The sequence below is a fragment of the Biomphalaria glabrata genome, chromosome 12 (genome assembly GCF_947242115.1).
Source record: "Biomphalaria glabrata chromosome 12, xgBioGlab47.1, whole genome shotgun sequence".
NCBI classification, from domain to species: Eukaryota; Metazoa; Mollusca; class Gastropoda; family Planorbidae; genus Biomphalaria; species Biomphalaria glabrata.
The window spans coordinates 39073234-39090039 of record NC_074722.1 but is presented as its reverse complement, the minus strand read 5'-3'; the positions used below and the strand labels follow the sequence as shown (position 1 = coordinate 39090039).

Sequence of the window (16806 nt, the reverse complement as noted above, 5' to 3'; positions counted from 1 at the left end):
AAAGTTTTTAATAACCCATTGTAACAGAATGTTGTACTATTCATTTCAGTTCTAAACATAATTTATTTTGTAATACCATTTTGTATATGGGAATTCTAATACTTTGTCTTAGATATAATAGAATTATGTGCTGGTGATTACTTAAGGGATATTAATTGAATATGATCTCGCTTCTAATTGTAATTCATTTAAATATTTATGAAAAAATAATTAGTTGAACAATATTTTTTTTTAATTGCAAAATAAGATAATCATATTTACAAAAACACAAAATTATATTTGGAACCTGAAAGTGCTTACCTTTGACATGAAGGCTTTAGCCTATCTCATTATTTTCACCATCAAAATAGGATCCCGAGAAGCATATGGACCAGGTAATACAACATTGGCATGGCTAAGTGATAGAGCTGGTGATAGGTGTAGGCTAGAGGACAATCACAGGATTCTACTTTCTTAACTCTCCACTTGGCTAACACAGATGCTAACCCTATGTTCCTGAAAGACAAGAAATTACGATAATAAAACTAGTTGTTTTTTAAAATTCTTATGAAAAAAAAAAGTCAGTAAAACATCATACTGATATTAGTTCTATTTAGAAATGTAAACTTACTTTTCATATAGAGGTTCTATCACTCTATTTACTAATGAGCAAAGGGCATAGGAGATGGATGGATGAACCAAAACAAAGTTTTCAGGCAGCCTGTCAATGATGGCCCTAGCATTCTCCCAGGCTCCTATTTCTAGCAAAGCTTCACACAGACCAATTTTTTGATTGTTTTCTCTCTGAAAACAAAAAGATAGCCAAACTTACATAAGTCATATTGTTAACCACTTCTTATTAATATATATTCTTTAATCTTTCAAAACAAAGAAACATGTTTTGTTATTCTAAAGCACAAACTTAACATTGTCATTAATTCTGCATGTGTTTTTAGTAAAGATGAAGTTAACCTTTCAGACTTTACAATCTATGGGGTGGATGATGTAAAGGTCATTTGTTGCCAGGTCCACTGTTAACAAGGGTGTCATGTGGCCAGCACAACAACCAACCACCTTTACTTTTCCCCAACTAATGTCAGGCAGAGCTGGATGGCCTCAGAGGTGCTCTAAAGATTTTGAGATAAAAAATCTCACTCTTCATCAGGATTCAAACCCAGGAAGCCAAGAGCTTTATCACTCAGCCACCACATCTACTAAGTGTATTTAACCATTTTGTCACATCATTGTTTGATAGTTAGTGACATGTATTTTGTTGGGAAGCACGAAGTAAATGGTATATTCATGTTCACAATGTTTGACGTGGGAAACAAGCATTCACAGTTGAATTGTAGGCAAGAAATCTCGTTCTAGAATTTTAACCACATGGGTAGAGGCAGTGATTGCCATGTTCTTAAACTGTAAGGATGTCTAATGTAGTTGATTCAATAGTTTAATACCAGTTGTTTACTTAGAATATTTCATTGGATGTATGAAGCATCATATGTAATTCTTTATGGCTGGAATTGCCAGTGAACTGTTTCTGTATTTTATAGTAAATAAATCTTGTCAGCTAACCAAGGTCTTATTTGATGAATTTTAATAAGTGTTGTTCTGTATAAATTGGAGTGGACTTGTGTGACATCAAGTAGTACAAAATTCATCTTTACTTACACTACTATATACAATCAAACGTCACATAATAGCAGTGACACCATTGTTATACTACTAAGCTCAAATACAAACTGTCACCACCTCAAAGTTGGTGTCATACAGAGATACACTATTTTGATATTACCAGTTTAATTCACAATTCATGGTTCTGAAGGTGAACACTTTTAACCTTAAGCTAAGTAGTTACTTGATAGCAGTCAGTAAGGGGCAGGCATTGAAGGTAGTCACTTGAGAAAGTTATTGCAAGCAGTCACTATAGAGTTATTATAAAGCAGTTGACATTTGTACGTTTTTAAGTTATTACTATTTTTGTCAAGTATTTCTATAAAGGATTATTACTGATTATTCTTGGATTGTGTATCAAATTTCCTATGTAGTGTTGTTATATACATATACATTAAACATATTTGTGTCTGCTACATTAAGTGTTATTTCCTCATTTATGAGAGCTGTATAAATGTGCAAATATTCATCCTGATAATGTCTACAGTATATAACTCATTATAATATGAACCCACCCAACCACCATCTAAAATAAAATGGTGACACAAACAAAACACACAAATTAAAAGACATAGAAAGTAGAAATAATGGCATACAATTTTGAAATGTTTATACTAATGAACTAATAGCTTTAACTACTGCTAGACCTTACCAAATCAATAATCTGTTGTTCTTCTTCTTTCTTTTCATCCTCTTTTTTATCAGCCAATATCACAGTACTCAGCTTTTTAGCATAGGCTTTGGCATCTGAGACTTCTTTGTTGTGAAATGGAATTATTTCAGAGTCTGCTGGTAATAACTGTCAAATTCACAACCATAATATTACCAGTACATCCAATACAGAAGAGCCAAATTTAGCCCATAAACAACAGCGTAAAAACAAATTATAAAAATGTTAAGAATGACAACTACAAGCATTTGGAAAAAGATTTCTTTAAGTAAAAAAAAAATAAAAATACAAGTTGAATGTTTTTGAAAGCTGTGTGGCATATTTTCATGCATTTTATACCCTGCATATAATTGTCACCTGCACAAATTACAAATTAAGTAGAAACAAAATAGTACGAACAACACCATTATATACCCCACATGTGCAAAGTGTGACTAAATTACCGGTAAATAAAGTACCATCATTGGTACTATTTGTTTTCTTGAGGTTTATAATGAGATGCTCATAAAGCTTTCCAATGTACACGTAAACAAAAACACAGCAAACTGTATAAAGACACACCAGTATGTTGATAGGTTCCGTTATTCTTTGTTTATGAATAAAATAATTCTTGTTAACCCAGTACCTTTTTACACTGGCACAGCTGCCATTCATTTGTAAAAATTGTATAACCCACAATAACTATATGCAAGAAAATACAGTAGATGTACAAGTTCAGAGTATTTACCAAAATCAACTTACATAAGAATACAAGTCATTTAGATCTACCAGCTCATTCTTTAATAAAAGTGCTGCACATGTGAACAATGATTTGGGAGTGCTCCAGTCAGCAGACTGAGAAATAGAACAATTTAAATGAAACAATGTCAGGATAAACAAAACACAAATATGTTGACATGTTTCATGATGATAGCTTTAATTCTTCACATAAACTTTTATCCTAACAATGGCTCAGACAGCAGAACAAAGAGTATTACCTCTCTGAAGTGAAATTTAAATCCTAGAATATGGCACAAAGTCAACTTGTCTATAATGTATGCGCGCAGGAGTGGAACATAGAAGAGGCATTCTTCAGGATGGCATTCAAAAGCTTCAAGGATAACGTCTAACATGCGGTTAGGATGAAGATCAAAACAACCTAAAAAAATATAAAGAAAACAAAAGTTGATAATTAAGTTACTAATTTACGCCCTTTTGAATTTTAAAGTTGAAAATTAATTTGACTGGTTTTTATTACATCATAATGGATCAATGAGTTACCAATCAATGATTGAATATTCTGCAGCACTTGTTCCCAGGAAATCTTGAGATTGAAATCTGGATTTAATTTAGTGATTAATTTTGAGTAGCCTTCACTTTCTTCTCTTAACAAATTAAACTTCTGCTGCTTGTAACTGAAAAAAAAAAATAATAATAATTATAACACAGTAGCTCATGCTTGCATAGAATTTCAAAACTATTTGTAGGCTATGATTCACAACCTGTAAACAAAAATAATAGAAAGAAGAATAAAATTGGAACCAAATTAATTGCATAACATTTGGAAACCATTATTTTTAAACAGCTCTATTGCTAACTAGCACAGCACCTTTGCTAATCACCTCATCTTAATATTTTAATAATTGCTAATCACCTCATCTTAATATTTTTATAATTTACAACTGACTAAAGTTGTGTTCTGGTTTAAACATTTGAAGGTTAGGGATTTGGAGGGGTCAGGGTTGCATACCAGGTATGCCTTTAAGCAGGTTCCACTGTATTCCTAATTCCAATCAACAACTTACTAAAGTCGAGTTTCGGTCTTCACATATTTCTGATTATATCCAACTTGAGAACTGACTAAACCAACCAACTCTAAGGAGTCTTGGTCTAATCTTTCTTTTAAAAGGCAATCAGCTATAATAGTGTTCTGAAATAGTACATAAAAATACTTTTTTGAAAATACAACACTACTATTAATTAAAATATTGTTTTCCTCATATACTGCTGTTTAAAAAAAAACAAAAAAAAACATTTATTAGATGAAAAGGCACACACTTTAAAAATCTATAATAAAATAAAACTAGCACAGATTATTATCATGCCTGAAATAAAATGAAATGAAACAAAGACCAAAATGAATAAGGATTTAAACACACTTTAAAAAAAATAGAAACTAAATGCACCCATTTATCCGATGACTGATTCTGTCAAACAATGTTCTTTATGGATTTCTTCTGATAAAAACAAATAGCTTACTGGTAATGCCCCAACTAGTGTAATAAATTTCTCTCTTGTCAATTCATCAGAGCAAGCAGTTTCAACATCTGAAATGAAAACAAATCAATTAGTGTTAAATATATGTACAGAAGACTTAATTTTTAGATTCCATTTACTTAGTGTTAGTGTGCTTTAAAAAAATAGAGGAGTCTTACCCACTATTTCCAGTACATCAGCAAGTGTAGATGGTAGCCATGGAAATGTTTCCTGAAATAAAAGACTTGGTGCAATATATGCCCAGATTGGTTTTTTAAAATATATAACATCTATCCTAGTTATAGTATATAACATCTATCCTACTTATAACAAAAAAGAAAGGAAAAAGAACAATAGGCAGACAGAAAAAGTGAAGGGCAGACATCAAAGAAAGGACAGGCCTGTTGTTAAAAGAGATTCTAGTCATGGTTACAAAAAGAAAAAAGGAATGGAGAAAAAAAGCAGATCATGTGTAGTGCCCCAACAGACTAAAGGATGAGTGGTGGTGGTTCAGCATTGACAACAAATTTGATTTTTTTAAAATGATTTTTATTTTATAGCAATTTAAAAGTAAATTAAGGAGTGGAGACGCACCTTTGAGAAGACTATTTTAAATGAAATATCACATATGTATGCTAGGTTTCAATCCTTAGGAGTATCTACATATAATATATATTATATAGATAGTCTAGATCTAGTTACAGTTATATTGCATTACTTAGAACTCAATTTTACTTCAACTCCAACAGTTCAAGTCAGTTATGAAGCTGAGATTGTTTAAATTTTAGTGTTTTGACTAACTTTACTTAAGTTTGAATGGCAGTTACTGAGTGAGTTACTGATTACTTACTGATAACTGTTACGTGAGTCACTGTACAGTGTAAATAATAACTTCTAGACTGTAGCTACTAACTAGACTAGTCTAGTAGTAAGTCAAGTAGTACTACTTATCACTACTACTAGACTAGTACTGAGTAGTAGTGTAGAACTTGAACTTCTAGTTCTAGATCTAGATTATACTATGATTATAGTATTTTATAGTATAGTAATAGTATAACTAGATGAGTAGATCTAGATTATTTAATAAGTTTAGAGTTCTAGATTCTAGATCTAAGTGTAGTGTGCACAGAATGAGAGGAGTCTGAGTACTCTCAACTCTAGTCTGAGTAAGTTGAACTTGGAAGTTTCAGTGGAAGTGTCACCAGTGAGAGAAATTATAGTCTATGGGTAAAATCCGCAGGTCGCCATTGCCAGCTAGGCATCCTTATCTACCTTTTGTTGGCAGTGGCCAGGGAATGGTGTGTGGTGGTTTTATTATAATCTTATCTTTTAAATTACAGACACGTCTTCAGGAAGATAGGCTAATTACGTCAAATGCGCTTCATGTGTCAATCTAGTCATGCATGTTAATAAGTGGCTTTTGAATCGCTATGTTTGTTGGCCCTTTTGGATGAAGCCTACTAATAGCACTGTCTACGGATGTAGGCTATTACTAATACATTATTTTTGAAAACGTTTTAGATTAAATTAGTATTACACTGTAGTCCGTTAAAGATGTAGCCCCTTATATAAGAGAATATAAAACATTTAACAATTTTATGCGTGCCATAGTGGCATTCATAAGATCCTTTAGGCCCATTTGAGTACCGACCCACCGGGCATTGCCCAAATGTCCATATAGCCAGTCCTCCCCTGCTTGTAATAATATAACATTATTATTGTTATAAAGGAGGCTGTTACGTTTATAGGCATATGCATGGATGCAAGCAACAGAACCCCGTTTTGCCTGCAAGGGGGGGTCGGCAATCCCAAAAAACCTGCAAGCATGATGCCTCTTATACTTCTCAACATAAATAAAACATTTACCGCTATATATATATATAAATATATATGTCTTTAAATACAAACTATAAATTCTATGCTTTTACTTAAATTACTATAATCTACATGTATGTTTAAACATTTCATTTTTTTTATATATAATATGCACATAGATAGGCCTACCTACTACTACTATATTAGTATAAATCCAACTTTGTAGCACCTATGTTAAAAGTTAACTCTATTTCAAATAAAAGATCTAATAGATCTAAATATTTATTGGCTGACAGAGTAGTCAGTAGATCTTACCAAATATAGAACTAGTTAACTGGATCTTCTAACTAATAGTAGCTTAGAGTACTTAGTCTTAGACTGATTTTTATACTAGATTAACTAGATATCTAGATCTAGTCAAGATGTTATTTTAACTCTATGATAATAGTAACAAAGTAGATCCATCAATTTACATCTATCTATATCTAGGTCTAATAAAGAAACTAGTAAGTATTAAGTTAATTAAGTATTACAGATCTAGACATACAATATTCTCTGAGTCTAAGTCTAGACTTTAACTTGTCTAGGAATAGAGTGTCACTAGAGCTACTACTAGATATTAGATTTTCTCTAGATTTAGGTATAGACTAGACCTAAATCCAAATTATATACTCTAGATTTAGTTTCAGATCTTGAAGTTAGATTAGTTAGATCTATATACACTAATCTAGTAATGCTAGATCATAGAAGTGAGCCCTGCCCCTACTAGCCCTAGCTAGAATCATCTACTAGATCTAGATTACTAGATCTAAAATCTAAATCTAGATGTAGACTAGAGTCTTGCCTTTTTTAAATAAGTTTTTTTTATTATTAGATCTAGAATCTAGATTTAATTAGATCTAGACTTTACTAGTAGAATATTATATCTGATAATAGATTATAAAATAATACTAATAGATACGATCTTCTTTTGATCTATGCTGCTTCTGCCCAGGGACTAGACCTAGTCAGGCTACATCTAGACTCTGGTAAATTGTAACTGTAAGATTCTAGATAATTATTCCAATTATCTAGATCTAGCCTGACTAGCTAGGTCTAGTCCCTGGGCCTGGATATAATTAAATCTAGATTCTAGGACTAGATCTAATAATAAAAAACTTATTTTAAAAAAGGCAAGACTAGAATTGACTAGATCTATATTATTATAGATCTCTATAAGTTTTATAACTATCGTTACTATCATTATTAATACGGCGATGATCCGGTACGGTAATTCGCATTTTCGGGTAAATACGTTCAACTTCTAAGATCATTTTAAAATGTAGAAATAGATCTATATCTTGACTAGATCTAGCCTTTAGGTCTGGTTTCAATTTTTATGCCGGCAGATCAAACTTATTAGAATTAGATCTAGATAAATAGATCTACTTGCTAGATCTAACTTAGTCTTAGGCGTCTCAGGCGGGGCCATACGGATTTGTTTCTAACTTTTGTTTACGTTTTTGATACAAAGCGAAAGTTCGGAAATAGCGCATGCGCTGTAACTTAAGAATTGTAACCTCCTGTCTTTCTTTGAATTCAACTTATTAAGTTTTAGTTTGAAAGTACAAAACGTGAATGTGAAAAAAAAAAAAAAGTCCGATACTGAATCGGCAATCAGTCGGACTGGCGTTTGCCGGCAAGCTTTTTTTTAAACTTTGATTTTGCCGGCTATAGCCGGCGATCTTGCATCCATGGGCATATGTGTATTTATAGATGTTATCATGTTATGTGTTTGTTTTCTTTTAGTCTCCCTTTTTCTACTGATCGAACAGAACGAGACAGCTGGGGGTCACTCACAAAGGCCGCGGGATACACATTTTAGACCAAAAGAAAATCTGCTGTCGAGGACAGAAGCAGACGGCGAAAAGAAAATCTAAATCGACCACCTGCGGACAATGGTTATGCTTGCCCTGGGTGTGGCAGGGTATGTAGGTCACAGCTATCTGCAAGGGCTGCGCAGCCACGGGAAATACTTTCATTCCTCAATCATCTTCGGACTCGAAGACAAGCCTTATTAGTGTGTTCACGTGTTTTTCTCAAGTATGTTAGGCCTATAAGTGTGTATTACAGTCTCCTGTTAGTGTTGTTTTCATCTTCTTGTTTTCATGTCAATAAAATTGAGTTGCATCTTACATATCAGTGTTGAAATCAAATATTAGACTTAATTGATAGCCTAATATATCAGGGGCAATACAGTATTTTAGATAAATAGCCAACTCATTACTAGCCGCAACAGAGTCGATAAAAGAAACGTAGAAAAGAGCTAACCTAATAACGTATATGCTTCCATAGGCCATGACTAATTTAATATCCCAGATAAGCTCGTCTTTTGCATCCATCTTAGTGAAGGCTACATTGAAAATGAGAATATATGTTAAACTTTGCGAACACATTGAGATTTTATGTGTGTGTGTGTGTGTGAACTAACAGGGATTCGTGTTCAGTACCAGTACATGACGATGATGTTTTGTAGACATCGTTGATCACGAATGAGAAGCATTTTGTTAACCGGTACATGATGATGATGTTTTGTAGACAACTTTCTGCACGAATGAGAAGCATTTTGTTAACTTCTATACATGGACAATGGTTATGCTGTGCTGGAAGAGGCAAAATATGTAGGTCACAGCTGGTGCTGCGAAGCATTGGGAAATACTGCATTCCTCATCAATCTTCGAACTCGAAGACAAGCCTTATTATTATAGATCCTTAGTTTGATTCTTTCCCTTTAACAGGACTATCTTCATTACAGAGAATCAATTATACACTAATAATAACATAATGAAACAGAATTTTTTTCTCCGAAATATTAACATGGGCATTGAGCTGAATTTACTTTTAAGTGTATTTTAGGTTTGGCTTAGTCAAATTGTAATTAAAAATAATATTTTATTTATTGTTCTTTTAATTAAGTTCATTATGACATCTTTCAATTTGTAGTCACTCACCATTGCCATAAGGCAATACCATTCTCAATCTAATTCATGCATTGGCTCATAATGGCTAAAAGCCTTAGTGTGATATTCAGTATTTTTGAAAAAGAAAAATGTTTTGTTGAATAAAAAGTTGCATTACATTTTACAATTTTAAGTGAAGAAATAAAAAAAAATGATTTAGAAAAGAGGACCATTGCAGTTCTAGTCAAGACATTGAATGCAAAAAGTGATCACTTATTTCAAGGAAGAGGTAATGAAAAACTGGGTAAAATTTTTAATTATCTTTAAATAAGAGAATCACAGAAGACTTGAGTCCATGTTTTGACTTTCATATATAGATTTATGGATTTCAAATATTTACACTTTTCTTTAGAGTAAACTGTTCTGGTATTCGTCATACATCCAAGCTTGTGCTAGTTGTGCGCCAGACAAAAGAAATGTTTGCTTTACATGTTTTGGCTGTACCTGCAGAGTTGAGGATAACTAAATTCCAAGTACAAACCTCCTGCAAGATGACCAGGATGTCATTGGGCAGAGTATGAACTCTGGACCATTGAGAACTCTGATCAACAGTCCAGCGTGCATACTGCTACGTTACAACCAGGCAGCTATCCAATGTTTATTATCAAAGTTAATATGATTAAAATAGATGCTTCCATAGAGTGGTTTCAAAAAAAAGAAATGTAATGATTTCTGTGACATATCCAAGTAGAACATTAAAGTTAAAAAAAAAGTAAAAATAGGCTTACAGATGATCATAGTTTATAAGTGCGGAAAGAAACAATTTAATTTAAGAATCTATATTTATGAACTAACTAAAACACAACAGATATGTAAGCATAAATAAATAAAAATGTTAATTTGAAAACATCAACAGTGCAACAATTTTATTATTTTTTTTTACAATTGTAAAATAATATAGAAAATACAATAGACTTGCATATAGGAACACTGGACCAAACACAGTGATGTTTCCTACATTTTGTGACTTTACCATCACAAAAGAGATACAAGACACCAATAGTAAAGACAAACAACACAAATAATCTTTTGTTCCCCGGCAATCAAATTATTAAATAGAAACAAATAAATAAATTTAAGTGATTTTAAAAATGGCCTCAAAGATTATGCAGACACCTTGTTTTCACATTTGGAAAGATTGCAATCTAAATGGGAACAAACTGATACCAGAAAATGAAAATCACTGATTACAAAACACTAGTATATATGTTTAAATATTGATAATCACTGAATGCAATTACATTAGAAAAACGTTTAATATATACAGAATGGAATGTTCTTAATACCTTTTAACAAAACTAACTACAGCCAAACCTAGTTGTATTAGATTTCATAAGAATAAATTGTTAAATATTTTTAAAGTATTGACAAAACCATCATAAGAAAATCAACATACAATTTTCATGTGTCACATTACTTCTCTCCCAGATATTCATTCATGTTAGCTTTAATTCTTACAGGCCTAAGTTAAGTTAGGTGTTAAGATGTAGGTGAGATCTCAATTGCTATTTAATTGTGTTGGGCTGTAAAAAAGTATTCAAAATTTTAACCAGTCAATATTTAGAATTTTATAAAACCTAATCAATTTCCATAAAAAAATTGTAGAGCTTGGCAGTGACTGTACAAAGATTTAAAAGTGAGACTTTGATAGAAATAAATTAAGCTATACTAATTATGTTACTATTTTACAAGCATTGCATAATTTTCAAGCCACTTGTCACTGAATCTAATACAAGATTAGGAAAATGAGCCAAGCCATAGCTGTCTGTGCCAATAGCTGCTAAGCCAGATACTGGAGAGGTGGGAATAGTTGCATTGAATAATATAACTCCATCCAGAGCTCCAAGTGCACTTGAACCCTGAAAAAATTTTTTTTTTAAAAATAGAGTTATAATCCTGGTGGTGACAAAGATGGGGGTAGTGGTGTGTGTGTTTTTAGCCGATGCAAAATGCCCCAGGCCAGCGCTAGATGAGCGGTCAACCAGGATGAGTTGTGACGGTCACCTGAGAAGAGTGTCAAACATTGCGGTTTGGGCAGGATCAGTGTTCTGAATCGAACTCAGGCCAGTCACAAGAGATGTGACTCACTCAAGAGTCATGTGATTAACGGAATCCGGTTCTAGAATGCCATTAGAGACCCTATATGAAGAACAAAGGTACCAGAGTTGACTCAGTCACAAATTCTCGATCTACCATTCAGTACATTACGACAGAGTTCAACAAAGTACAGCGAAGCCAGCAGAGGTCTTGCTACAACAGTACAGATTTGATACAGCAGTTCAGATGTCCATGACAGAACATTGTACAGTCAGTGTTATGTGTAGCCAATTGTACAGTATTAGCTGTGATTTGTTGGACATTTAAGTTTTTGGAGACCTGAGTTGTCAAGTGCAGTTGCAGAGAACCTGAATAGTGAGATTTGTTACAATAGGTACATTTCAATTACATATTCAGATTTGATCATTTAAAGATTTCTTCTAAAAAGAAAATAATTTGATTTTAAAATGATAAGTTTACATATTTTTTTTTAGTATGTCAATGCAAGTTATGTTCATCGAATCTTTGTTCTAGCTCTATTTAATAACAAACTTTATGAAACGATAAAAAAACTGTTTTTCTGTGCTCTTTATGAATGTATGTTGGCCAGCTCTCATTAATATATAGAGGAGTGGCTATGCAGGCTTTGTACACTAGCATTTTGGTTGGTGTGGTCAGTTGTTTTTTTTCCCCAAATACAATTAGAGAGTTTTTCCAATTCTTTTTGTCACCTCAAGGTCTAAATTTAGGTTGCTGGCAATAAATCATCACAGGTAAGTAAATGCCTGAACAATCCGATGTGATTTCTGATGCTTATAGTAGGTATTTCTGAGATGTGACAGAATTTCAACGATGGCACACATCTGTTAAGTAATTAAAATGTAGAGTTAAGACTAAATTTATTTTTGTATGATGATTTGCTTTTATACTCAATGATGAGTAATGACTCTTCAAAATTTCTCCTTTCTTTAACCTTTGCTCTCAAAATTCCCCTTTTCAAAAAGAACTCTTTTTGTGAAAAAAAAATCACTAAAAGACATTGTAGACCAACATATAACGGTCTAATTGTGGTATGTTACAGTTTTTCTTTCTCTCTTTTAATTTGAATAAGGCACTAAATGCCATAGCGTTAAGTTAGATGTTAGAGAAAAGAGCTAATGGCACGAGCTGAGATTATTTCCCCTTTTTAACCTATTATGTGTCTATAACTATAGTAAAAATCAAATAGGAGAAAAAATAATTAAGACTAAAATGAACTGCCTGACCTAAAACATTTAGTGACTGACATAAAACATTTAGAGATTGACTTTAAAAAATATATTTTAAAAAAACATTAAACAACATCTATTAATAAAAAAAAAATACTTCTAAAAAAGAGAGAAATGGATGGCCATTAAAATGATGTATAACTTGGTATAACTAGGTTTTACAAGATTAAAACAATAAAAACAACAGGTTCGAGTGCCTGACTTTTTGAAGACAGGTGGACCCCCACACCCCAATCAGATCTGTTATTACTGGTACCCTCTAACATTTACCCAAAGACCAGTAATGTTTATAAGTAGGAATTTAGTAGGCCTATACAATAAACATTATGCTTATATACATATAAAATCTGTATATGTCTTGAGTATTTACTGACTTACACTGGGTGCGCGTGAGGCCCTTAGTTGCCTGAACATGGCATCATGCTGATGTGGCTCTGCATGTGTTCCTTACTTCTAGCATGACCCAACTAGATCTATTTCATCAAACATTTTCATGTGATTAAAAAAAATGGTCAAAATATCAGTCAAAGAAGTTGAAGATTCATTGACATTAGATCTAGACTAGATCTAATGTTTACTTCACTCTCTCTCTCTCTCTCAGAATCGAACTAGATCTAAGTTTCATGATCAATGTCTTTATCAATTTCAACTTCATTATTAGCTGTATTTAGTGTATTATTTGCGATAATGGGTCTAAAAATTGAAAGGTCATTGAGAAAATGGCCTGCACAGCTAAGGAAAATAAAAAAAAAATCACCAAACTTTGACGGCCCATAGAAACTGAAGCGAAAGACATAAAAATATCAGCTTTTTTAACAAAACAATCTATATTTCTACTTTTTAAAAAAACCCAGCCAGCTCAAAATAACACCACGCGTCACACAGGAAAACAAGAGCTACACAAGTCATGCTGTGTGTGTGCTGTGGTGGGCGCATTAGTAGCGAGTGGGGCATTTGGTCGCATTAGTAGCTAGTGGGTTAAATGTATATAATCTGTCTTTGTTTACTTACCAAAATCATTCCTTAAGTTCATACATGCCACTTTGAAGTATATATAAATAATGCCTTGATCTTTAAAGGCATCACATCCACCTAGATCCACTCTGGCAGCTACAAAAACTCCACTAGTAAAATTTAAGGTGGAGATACGGAAATTTATTTCAGAATATCAGACCTATAAAATAGAAGAATGTCTATTGTATTAATATAAAAAATAAGGTTTAGTAACTAAATATATTACAATATGCATTTTCTAGTGTGTGAAATGGACAGCTTACATGGATAATCATGAAATCAGAAAGGCTAATTTAGCACATTGCAATGACTTAGTGAGGAGATTTAAGTTGTTTTAGTGAACTTCACTTTTTATATTAGAGATATTTTTAAAAAAATGCTTAAATGTGTAATAATTAGTAAACTTTATCATTAAAATTTTATATTCAATGCTTTGAGTCAGTTTATAGAATAGGCTTGCAACAGTAATAACCAAGCCAGATTGCATTATACAATCATTTTTAAATAATGAGCAATGTATTATATTTTTATAAAGTCTTACATACTAGAACAAAAGTTTGGGTTTCCAAAGTATTGCAAAAATAATTATTCAGTTTCTATATACAAGGTGGCCCAAGAGTAGGTTTACAGGTTTACCACCCCAAACTACAGCCTAGTGTTTTTTTTATATACTATACTACATAAACTACTATTTGTTTATCAATCATACTACTGCTACAAGTGTTGATATTTACTTGCTACACTACTTGCTATTATTTACAACAGATACTAGTATTTGACCTATTGTATCTTTCATCATTTCATGCCTTGTTCTAACTAAATACATTGTAATAAGAATTAAAGTAACACTGCAGAGAAACCTAAAACAAGGCTTTATTAAGCTAGAATGACACATGAACTGATGAAAGATACTAAGACAATAACACATTAAAACACATTCTCACAATGTTACACCAACATAAACAAGTATCAACTATTTTATCACAATGTAGCTATCATAGCTATCATGTTTACCATTAAAACTGATAATTTATACTCTGAGGAATGTTTTTATTGGTATTACTAAGCAAGTAGCTTCCACCATATGAAAGGTAGTTTAATAACTGTAAACTTACTTTTGGGTCACCCTGTATATCAACATCTGTAACAAGTCTTTCTGTAAAGCTTGCTAACCTGCTATTTCTATTATGTTTAGCTTTTATAGTAAAGATTTCAAGATTTGAACACTATACATGTATTTCTACTTAACATTGGTTTAAAGTACCGGTATATATATATAATCCTTACCTGTGCAGTCTTGTGTTGCAATTGGTCTGTAATACCCAGTTTGGCATGAACATGAATAACTTCCTGGTGTGTTAACACACTTTTCATTCTTCAGACTATTGCAGCTACTGGTATTTGTACACTCATCTACATCATCATCACATGTTGGACCAGTCCATCCCTTGTTACAGAGACAAGTTCCATTTGTTTTGTCACAAGTTGAATGAAAGCTGTTACAGTTACACTGTTGGCTACAGTCTTTACCATAGAAGTTGTCACTGCAAGCTGTGGAGATACATATGAATCTTGTCACTAGTAATATTAATTGTGACAATTATTTAATCACTATTCTTCTTCTTCAGTCTGATTTCGAAGCTATACTAAAGAGCCAACAAGAAGCTTTTTAACACAAAACATTTAGTATAAACTTAGTAAAATAAAATAGATATGTTCTTGTACATATATTAATTTTTTAAAATAGCTTTTATATAGGCCCACATTCATGCTAATATGATGCTCGGAGTATTCATTTTTGGATCAGTGGGGAAGGGGGGATCCGGGAGATGGTTTTCTGTGCTGCCTTTAGGCACTCAGTAAACACAGCTCAACTCGAGTTGGGTATCAAACCTCTAGCTCCTTTGCTATGTAGCTAAGCCAAGCTCTAGCTTACTTAGCCTCTTGTTTAAATATCACACACTGAAATGTATTTAATCAAAATATAAATCATGTTAGTATTTAAATCTTTAATTCAATAATATACTAAATTCAACAGGATAATCACTATAAGTATGCACAGTGACCAGATTGCAATACTTTTGGTATTGAGACCAAATATAGTATCAGTACAACTCCTATGTTCAGCTCAAATGAAATGTTCATGTCAGGTATAAATATATATAGTTCGTCCATCGTGGTTCTATGATAATCACTTTGTCATCCAGGGGGCTGAGGGCTTTGCACAGGGGTTTTATGCTTCCTCATGTGGCTGGTGTGTCCTATGTGAGCCTGGAATGTTCAGCTGCACACTGGGCAGGTTATTCCAGCTGGAGCTAGAGTCATGGACTTTGCTTTTCTTCTCTGGCATTTTTCTTCTGCCAGCGTGGTTCTCTTTTCCTCAGCAACCTGTGTGCCAGTTTTCACAGCGCGACCCCATGATGCTCTGTCATGTGCCTCTGTCTCCCAGGTGGCTGAGTCTATGCTGAACGCCTTCAGTGAAGCTTTGAGGGTGTCCCTGAAGCGCTTTCTTTGACCACCTTGCCAGCGCTTTCCTTTGCTTAGTTGGCCATACAAGAGTCGTTTAGGGATGCAGTGATCTTCCATTCTGCAGACATGTCCTGCCCATCGTATCATTTTCATTTTGTTAGAAAGAGGACCTTTACTTAAAAGAAAAGCTGCAACTCACATATATATATATTACCCATGGGTCTTTATTTGTGTTATCACTGATTTTATCACTGATATAGTGTATTAGAAACAATGAAACAAAATAATAATGTTATAAATGAAGCAAATGCGTGAATGTAATAATGTTATGTTTTGCGTATGCGTGACCTTTCGGTAGTGTCTAGTGTGTAATAAACACACAATATCATGAATGGCTTTTAAATGTAGACGAATAAGTTGCTGCATTAGGGAACAAATTTTTGTAAAAACTTTTGAAACACAAATTTGAAGGTTAATTTTATTAATGAAATGAATGGACTATATTTTGTATGCTCATGTGTTATAGTTAAAAAAAATATTTGCGAAGAGCAGATCTATCATCTTAGAATAAGATCTAGGCTTAGAGAGATTTTCTGTTCCGCACATGTGTGACCTGTGTCTTGTCTCATGTAAACATGGCTATATG

The 16806-nt window shown here is 32.9% G+C and overlaps 1 pseudogene; it reads right to left on the bottom strand.

The window, feature by feature from the left end:
* LOC106074229 (THO complex subunit 2-like) overlaps positions 1–13842 on the bottom strand; it is a 29584-nt pseudogene extending 15742 nt beyond the window's left edge.
* Positions 13843–16806: the final 2964 nt, after the last annotated feature.